Here is a 9,648-nt window from a genome sequence, read left to right on the forward strand (position 1 = left end):
GGCGAATATGATGCTTGTTCGCTACCGGAGGGAACCACCATTGCTAGCACTTGGTTGGGTATGACATGCATTTGCATCTATATATATAGTCACAACATATGATTATGCGAGCATACCATGTATATTTAATTTATATAAGGTAGGATGTCAGCCATGGAGGCTATCAGAGTTTTGTTTAAGGTGGTATCTTTATTACCCTTTCTATAGCAGCTATTTATGATTCTATTTCCGCCTTACCTACCAGTACATTTTTATCCGTACTGACGTCCCATTGCCTGGGGACGCTGCATTTTTGTTCCGTGCGTGTAGGTCCAGGTAAGGATTCTTATTGACCCCTCCACTAGGATTCGGGGTTCACCTGTGAGTTGGTAAGCTCAACCTCTTCCTAGAGATTTCATAGGATGTTTACTTTTGTTGTGCAATTTAGGTATAGTCGGGAACTTCTCTCGACTAGTTCTTATGACACTCATAGAGGCTATTGTGGACACAGTATTTTGGGTTTCTTTCTGCAGCTTCCAATTCAAGCCACATAGGCTTGGCAGGTATAATTAGATATACTTATATGTGTGTATGTCCTAAATTGCAGCCTCGCCGGCCAGCTAGTACTTTATTTTTTGGCTTGTCTACCTTTGTCTATATGAGTTGTTATTTAGGTTATGACCCTTATGGTCCAGGCTTAATATTTTAGATGTTATGCTGCCCGACTTTTTAGGCCCACAGTTGAGTCAATTGGTATGTTTCAGTGGCTAACTCGATTGCATAAGGTGTCGAGTTCCAGTCACGCCTTCCCTAGTTCGGGTTGTGACAAACTTGGTATAAGAGCAAGTCGTGTCCTAGGGAGTCCACAAGTCGTGTCTTTTACATTCTTATTTGTAGGTGTGTTGTGCACCATACTTATAATCAAGAGTCTATAGGGCATTTAGGATTTGTGGAAGCTTTGTTATGCCAATGTCGACTACCGAGAGAACTGTTAGATTTCAGTTCACAGGCTTGATTGCGAGACTTAGAGTTTGATGTAGAAGATTATTTTTTCTTTAAAGTATTGTTTAGGAAGGGTATCATATGATTCGTCATGAACGGGAATTCGAGTTAAGTCGAGTCCAAGGTATGTAAGGTCATATTAGATTATTTGGAGGATTGGCAGGGTGGCGTACGAGCTTTATATGCCTTTAGAATTAAAAGTAGTCCATCTAGTGTTTCATGTATCTATGTTGTAGAAGTGCATTGGAAATGATTCACGGATTATGCCCGTTGAGTATATTCGTGTCTCTAAGGACTTGTTGTATGCTGAGGTGTTAGTGGCTATATTGGATTAGCTGGTAAGAAAGATTTGGACTAAAGGAGTGGTTTCTGTGAAAGTGTTACAGCGGAATAACAATGTTGAGGAAATAACTTGAGAAGCCGAGGAGGAAATAAGGAAGAAGTACCCCCAACTATTGATGACTTAAGCTGAGTTGTGTTTCAATATTTGACAATTATTCATGTACACAAACTTAATTGGATTTTAAATACCTTAAAAATACAGTTTATATGGCTTGTAGCGAGCTAGATATACGAAGCCTTGTAATTATATTTTCTCAACTGGATTTAAGATTTGCGGGCGCAACATATATAGCCTTGAAAATAGCACGGTAGCAGCAAAGTAAACAACCAAGAGATTGTTCGAATCTATTCGCAGACGAATGTTCTTAAGGAGGGGAGAATATGAGACCCCGTGGTTCTTTCGCATAATATGTGTATCATTGCATGAGTGTATGAGGCTTATAAGACTTGGTGTATCATTTCAGTAAAATAAGGTTGCAAAGGGGACGTAAAAATCAAAGAATTAGACTAACGTTATGGGTCAAGGATACCCTTAAAAAAGTTCGAGTTAAAGAATGTCTCTTCTAACACCCCGCCCATTCAGAAGGTTCAAGTTATCCAGTACCTTTGGGGTAAGACAAAGAGTGTCTTATATGCTAAGAAGAATGTCTTATTAGGTGATATAGTCGCCCAATGATCGTAAATTAAGTTTTGAAGTCAAGCAAGTTGGGAAATAAAAAGTCCGCAAAAGTTAGCGTAAGTTCTTTGATAAACTTTCTGAAACTTGGGTTAAATGTCTCGAAGCTTTTCTCCCAATCTATAAAGCTTTGGAAGAACCCCCCCCCCCTAATATACCAAATCGAAGGTCTACAAGTCTACTTTCCAACACACTAAACCATTTGTCCATACGACTTCAGAATTGAGAGATATTCAGATTTTAGTGAGACTGCACAAGGAAGCACGTGAAGGTGGGCCCCTAGCCCCTATGTCGGTTTAGCTTTATAAAATTTGATTTCCCTTCATTTTATCTCTTTTTTTACCAAATAAGAAGCAAATTGTCCTAAATCCTCTCTAAAGGTTATCCTATCAGCCAAGCAAAGATCTACAAGATTTCAACGTGGTTTCACTCTCGGAAAGTTCATAGAGATTGTGTCACTTATTTCCTCCTCGTTGGTTGTGACTTGAAGGATTCTTCATGGTGAATGAGTCTCGGGTTTTAGGTGGTATTGCTGCTGTTTGGAGGTAATAATTCACCCTTCATTTTATTGAGTGATTCAAAGTAATAGCTATGCTATATAAGCAAGAAGACAAATAGACGGCTGGAAAATCGTATTTGGATAGTTATGTGATGTTGGACTGTTTTGAAGTATTTTTTGATGTTGTTGTTGCTGGAATTTTTTGAAATGCTTTGTATGTGTGTGGTTCTATTGATATGAGTCTGGAAGAGAAGAAGAATTATAGATGGGTATTTAATTGTAAGATAAGTTAGTGTAACGTTGGTTCTGTTATTGCATTGGAATTTTTAAATTGTTTCTTCTTGGTTCAACGTCTTGTGTTTAAGGAGATTGTTTGTTATTGACAAGACATGCTAAAATACTATAAGCTCCATCAATTTTAACGAGTAATTATGGTTATATTGAACAATTATAGGACTGTATTACATTTTTTTTCTGGTTTTAATGGTCTGAAGACTCGTGCTTGGGATTTGGTTGTGGTTATTTTGAGGTTAGAAAAGAGGGGAGTGGCGATACACCGAGTTTTTATTATTGTGCAGGCATACTCTATTTGGTTGTTGTTGACTATTGCGTAGGCCTCCACTTGTTAATAGCTGCTGCAAAAATGTATGTTATGTCATTAATTTGGGGTTGTAATTTGGGGAAGAAAATGTAATGAAGCATACATTTAAAAAGTGTCTGGCGAGCTAATCACTCTGCTAGTAATCTCTAAATTGCTACTTTGACCCTGACGTGTTAATATTCTATTTGTAATAGTTGTGTGACATGATTACATGTAGATTACATACTCTAATTAAGGGGTACAGTCCGCATTAATACCGCAAGACCCATAATTGAAGTATGTTAAGGCTAAGTGTTACTTCCTTTGAGCATGAATTTTAGAATCCTAAATCATCAAATGTTGTTTTACTATTCTATTGCTAGAAAGACCTTCTGTGAAAGGCATTGGGATTGCAGTTGACGTATTTTTGTGACTCCATTATGTTGATATTCCACTCATTCGGTTATATTGGTTACTCGACGTCTATGTATCATTTTGTTGATTCCCTTGACTAGATGTCCGTGTGTATATATTATTATTCTTCTTTAGGTGTGGTAACTTATAAATATCAGGGAAGAACACTAAGAGTTTGAAATCAGTCCTCCTTCCTCGCTAATTTCTTCTTTTTTGAAAAATATAAAAATAATATGTCGATTTATGAAACTCTTAAATGTAACTCGTATGTTTAAACTACTAAACGACATGTTTTTTTTTTGGAAATACTTTCTTTTACAAATTTCTAAGGAAACATATATAAAAACTAAGTGAAGCACCTTAAGATCTTTATGAACATCCTCAAGTTTATGTTACCTTTCTTAATTTTATTTAAGTATTCTAGTTTAATCTATAAGCATATGGTTATACGAGATATTTACATGTGATACGAAAGTGATTACGAGATTATGAGGACAAGATTGGCAACATGATTAAGGTATCATAAATGCATTACAAATCCATGACATGGCTTGCTATGCATTCTACTCCCGAGCTATAATCGGAAGGTATGGGGCCTATTGCCTATATATATACGTATGAGACACAGATGGCCACAAGTTGGCGAATATGATGCTTGTTCGCTACCGGAGGGAACCACCATTGCTAGCACTTGGTTGGGTATGACATGCATTTGCATCTATATATATAGTCACAACATATGATTATGCGAGCATACCATGTATATTTAATTTATATAAGGTAGGATGTTAGCCATGGAGGCTATTAGAGTTTCTGTTTCAGGTGGTATCTTTATTCCCCTTTCTATAGCATCTACTTATGATTCTATTTCCGCCTTACATACCAGTACATTTTTATTCGTACTGACGTCCCATTGCCTGAGGACGCTGCATTTTTGTTTCATATGTGCAGGTCCATGTAGGGATTCTTATTGGCCCCTCCACTAGGATTCGGGGTTCAGCTATGAGTTGGTAAGCTCCACCTCTTCCTGGAGCTTTCATATGATGTTTACCTTTGTTGTGAAGTTTGGGTATAGACGGGGCCTTGTCTCGACCAGTTCTTATGACACTCATAGAGGCTATTGTGGACATAGTATTCTGGGTTTCTTTCTGCATCTTCCAGTTTCAAGCCACATAGACTTGGCATGTATAGATAGATATGTTAGTATGTGTGTATGTCCTCAATTCCAGCCTCATCGGCCAACTAGTACTTTATTTTTTTAGCTTGTCTACCTTTGTCTATATGAGTTGTTATTCAGGTTATGACCCTAATGGTCAAGGCTTAATATTTTAGATGTTATGTTGCCCGACCTTTTAGGCCCACAGTTGAGTCAGTTGGTATGTTTCAGTGGCTAACTCAATTGCATAAGGTGTCGAGTGCCAGTCACGCCTTCCCTAGTTTGGGGCGTGACATAACTCATTCTGTGCTGAAAGTTATGGTCGTTTGAAGTTGACTAAAGAATAATCTCATAGAGAAACTCAATTGGATGGAAAGTTTTCAACTCAACTTTCTGCTAGGGAATTTTAATGACCGTAACATCTAAGAAAATTTAGAATAATCACTCCGTGAAATCTTATTCACAAACGAAGCATGATTCGTGTCTTAACTTAAAAAAATATGGGGTGTTACACACCCAAACTCTGTTGTAAGCCATATTGTACAAGTTAACTCGGAAGGAGCCTATAATCCTCAAGATCCACATCGAAGGTCCTTCTAGACCAAAATCGATGTTCTAAAGCTAACATAACCATTAGAATTTCATTTTGAGGTTGTCTACCAAAAGTTTTGACCGAAGTCTACCGTTAAAGTTTCAAAAGCTCCAAAATACGTCAACTTGCATAATATCAAAACGAACGTCCATGTGATGGAATTGTCACTAATAGCAAGTCATAAATGACTTGGGATCACTATAGGAAAGTTCTAAATGCCGAAAAGAACACAATTAAGAGGAAATGATGTGGAGGGTCATTACAGTTTTATCCTCTTTGAGGTAAGTTAAGTCATGACTTACTCTTTGTAGGCTTTTCTTGGTTGATAGCTTATTGTATAAAGAATTTTATGGATTGGGAGAAATGATTTAATTGAAGTATTGGAGAAATTATCGTTATTGTGAAGTTTAAGATATGTTTAAGTTGATAGATTCAATGTGACTTGACATCTATACTTGTTTAGTACTACACTATTTTTTCAAGTATTATGTTGCATTGTTTAGCTAGATGGGCACTACGTTGAAAGAAATCTACTTGATTAATATAGGCATAATACATAAATATGTCATTTAACTTGGTCTTATTTCACATTTATACCCTCCAACTTTGGGTGTGCACAAATAGACACTTAAGCTTGTATAAAGTTGAACAAGTAGACACATGAGTCCTATGTGGCATTATACACATAGGACACCACGTAGGATGCAAATTGCCATGTAGGATGCCACATAGGATGTGAGTGTTTATTTGTTCAATTTTATACGAGTTTAAGTGTCTACTTGTGCACACTCAAAGTTGGAGGACATAAATATAAAATGAGGCAAAGTTAAATGGCATATTTATGTATTATGCCATTAATATAATATGTCCTAGATTGACACCCTGTTGAAAGAATTTGTTAAGGTTTTGCGGCGTAAATGGACATTATGTTGAAATCAATTTTCTTAGTTGATAAAATGTGGCATGAGGACATTATTTTTAGCGCATTTTTTTTATCATACAGAGTCGTGTCATATTCTAATCCATGATGATCTCCTTGCATTCTGAGGCCCAACTTTTTTTATTGTTATTTGTGTCTTATTTACTTCATAAACAACTTATATATCCATAATGACACTTTTGTTAGTCGATAACACTTGTACACATGGCACTAATTCTTGGGTTAGCTTGTTTATAAGGTTACAATATTTATGAAAAATATTTTGGATTTTATTACTTTGAAATCATTTACATTACATCTATGATGTTCTTTATGAGTTTTCTACAGGAAATAAAACAAAGAATAGGGTATCTGTCATCACAACCCCAGTTTTGGGTCGTGCCATATAATGCATTATTAGTGTCCGACGTTCTCCTATTATTAGTAGGGCTTCTCTTCCATGGCCTCAATTAATTTTGTATTACGGTATATTGTATTACTATATGCCTTTTTCATAACACAACAAAAAAATATTTTTTCTTTTAATGTGTAAATGATAGCACTACAAAAAAGATGTATATCTACATAACCATCTTGAATCCAACTAAAGAGTGAATAATTTTATGTATCCTATGATAGAAGAAACTGAAATATAACTCAACAATTGAAGATTAAAGTTTCATGCTTACAAAGTATTGTAAAATCAAGCTCAAAATAATAATGTAATGATTAAAATAGGAGAAACAATACACCATAACTTTCTATTTCATACACCAAATCTCAAGACTTATACTATATATGACATAATGATGGTTATAAGGTTACCTTAAACATAACATAAATTATTAACCGTAGAGATCATGAGCAATATTATGGAGGTGTGGACGGTCACAGAGGTATGAGATTGTTATTTACATAGGAATTAGACAATAGAATTATTGAACATCCAGTCAGAGGTGTATCCAAGATTTTAAGATAACGGGTGCACTATTACAAAAAGGGTGAATCTAAGATTTAAATTTGATCGATTTCACCTTTAGGTTCTTATTACTAAAAAGTATTAAATTATATTTATTTATTAATTGCGTCGAAGGTATTGAGATCGACTGAACCCATTGATTGTATGTTATATCATCCAGTACTACTAGTTTTATTGTACACATTTGGTTTAATTATATTAAAACAATTATAGTGCCAAATAAATTAGGAATTTCCAATGTGACAAATTTGAAAGATTAAAGCTATATATAATAAGTGCTATCAATAATCACTTAGAGATGTGTTATCCAATTTTAAAAAGAAAAATAAAACAAGGTAGATATAAGATTCAAATCTCTAACCTCACTTAGAGAGGTGAACTCAATCATCATTATATTATATGATACTTCGAGTGTGGGTTCACACATCTATATTTAAATATTTTTAAAAAATATAACACTACTATATATAATTTCGAGAGGGGACATGGGTTCACGTGAACCGGGTGACCCCCTCCTGCATATGCCCATGCATCCAGTAATAATAATACAATTGGCTTCTTATAAAGAGATTTGTGTACCATATTAAGATTATTATATTTTACTTCTTTACCAAAATAATATTGATAATTACATTATAGTAAAAGATAAAACTAATTACGAAGCAATGGAAAAACCAAATTAAAGATTATACATTTTTAATATTGATTTAGATAATTTTAAAATAAATTACAATATATGAATATTGAATCTTAGTAGACTCTCTTTCATAAAATTAGTCATGTGTGTAAATTAAATTTAAAGATTTGTCAACAAAGACAGTGACATAAATGATTAGGAGATTTTGAGCCTATGATTTTGCAGTGGCCTCCCTTGCAAAGATATCACATGTTGTATCATCATGAGAGCCTGAAACACATCTTCCAATGTGGTTATCAGTGAAACATTTCAAACCATCTCCTTGGACCGACCCTGAAATTCAAATTTGATTGTAGATTATTTTATATGAAGCTTCAAAATATTCTAACATAAGGTACAAAATATAATATGGAGAAAATAAATATATAAGTGTATTATTTGAATTTTCCCCAAAATTGAGAAAGATTTACTTGCATTATCTTGTAACTTCAAATAATCACTTTCCACGTTCATTTTCTAGTAAAATGTATCAATTTTTACTAATAAAATGTAACATTTATAAGCAAAAGATGTTGACTTTTTGACACTACATGTGTCATTGGTTTGGTTTCGGTCTGTTTTCACTAAAGAACAACCAAACTTACTAAGTTGATTTTTTAAATATTGGAACCAAACCAAATCAATTAAGCAATTTCTTTTATTTCTTTGATTTTGTCAATTAATTTGTTGTTTTGCTGATCTTTTAAAACTATATAATATTATATTTTCAGTTTATTTTGTACATGAAGCAAACTCGTGAATTTATCAAAGTAAAAATTATATATCGAGCAAGACAGTAAAAACAGATATTGAATTACTATAAAGTCAAACACCACAAATCAATATTACAAAAAATAACTTGTACTTTAATTTCTTAAAAAGAAATATGCATTTGTTTAATTATAATTCTTATATAGGTATTTTTATAGTCAGTTTGGTTCTACCATTTCAATTTTGTTTTTTTAAATGTTTTAAAAACCTAATAAAATGTTATCAATTTTGAGAATCTAAACCAAACTAAATCGAAAAAGTGTATATTTTAATCTCCAATATATTTTGATTTTATTTTAATCTTTTTCATAAACATCCCTACTTAGTTATTATTGGTCAATTGTAGATAAGTGGGAGGAAATGAAGTACCTGAGATAAGGAACACAATGAAGAGGTCACCATAAAGAATTTTTGAGATGCTAGACTTTGTCATTTTATTCAATATTTATTTTGAGTGTAACACCCCAAAAATTTCTTAAGTTAAGACTCGAACCATTCTTCATTTACTTGTAGGGTCATATAGGGTGATTCATAAATTACCCATATGTGTAAAGGTAAATTCTTTAGTGTGGAAATGATTTGGATATGAATTAACGTCACTAGAATCCCCTAATACAAAGTAGAGTTGAAAGTTTCCTTATCGATTAAGTTTTGATGTAAGATTCTACTTGGGTCAACTTCAAACAACCAAATCTCTTAGAATATACAGAACTACGTGGCCCATAACCTATCAAATTAAAGGTATTTGAATCTACTTTCCAACGCCACAAATTTTGCATCAATCCCATTTTTGAGCAAAAAGTTATGACCATTTTAGTAAATGATAAAGTGTAGTGACGAAATTGCGGACGGGAAAACATTAAAAATGGTCTTTTTGTCTTTTTACCACCAAAGAAAGCCCTAAACTAATTTCATTTCTTGACTAATTAAAGATCCAAACCAATTAGATTTTCATCTCTTATATCATCATTCTCTTCTCTCTCAAACCCTAAGACAAAACCCTAAGGAAAAATCAAAGTAGAAAACTCCATTCAAGATTTTTTCAATCTTTTTCAAGATTCTT

Source organism: Solanum tuberosum, unplaced genomic scaffold, assembly GCF_000226075.1.
Source record: "Solanum tuberosum cultivar DM 1-3 516 R44 unplaced genomic scaffold, SolTub_3.0 scf00343, whole genome shotgun sequence".
Taxonomy (NCBI): Eukaryota; Viridiplantae; Streptophyta; class Magnoliopsida; order Solanales; family Solanaceae; genus Solanum; species Solanum tuberosum.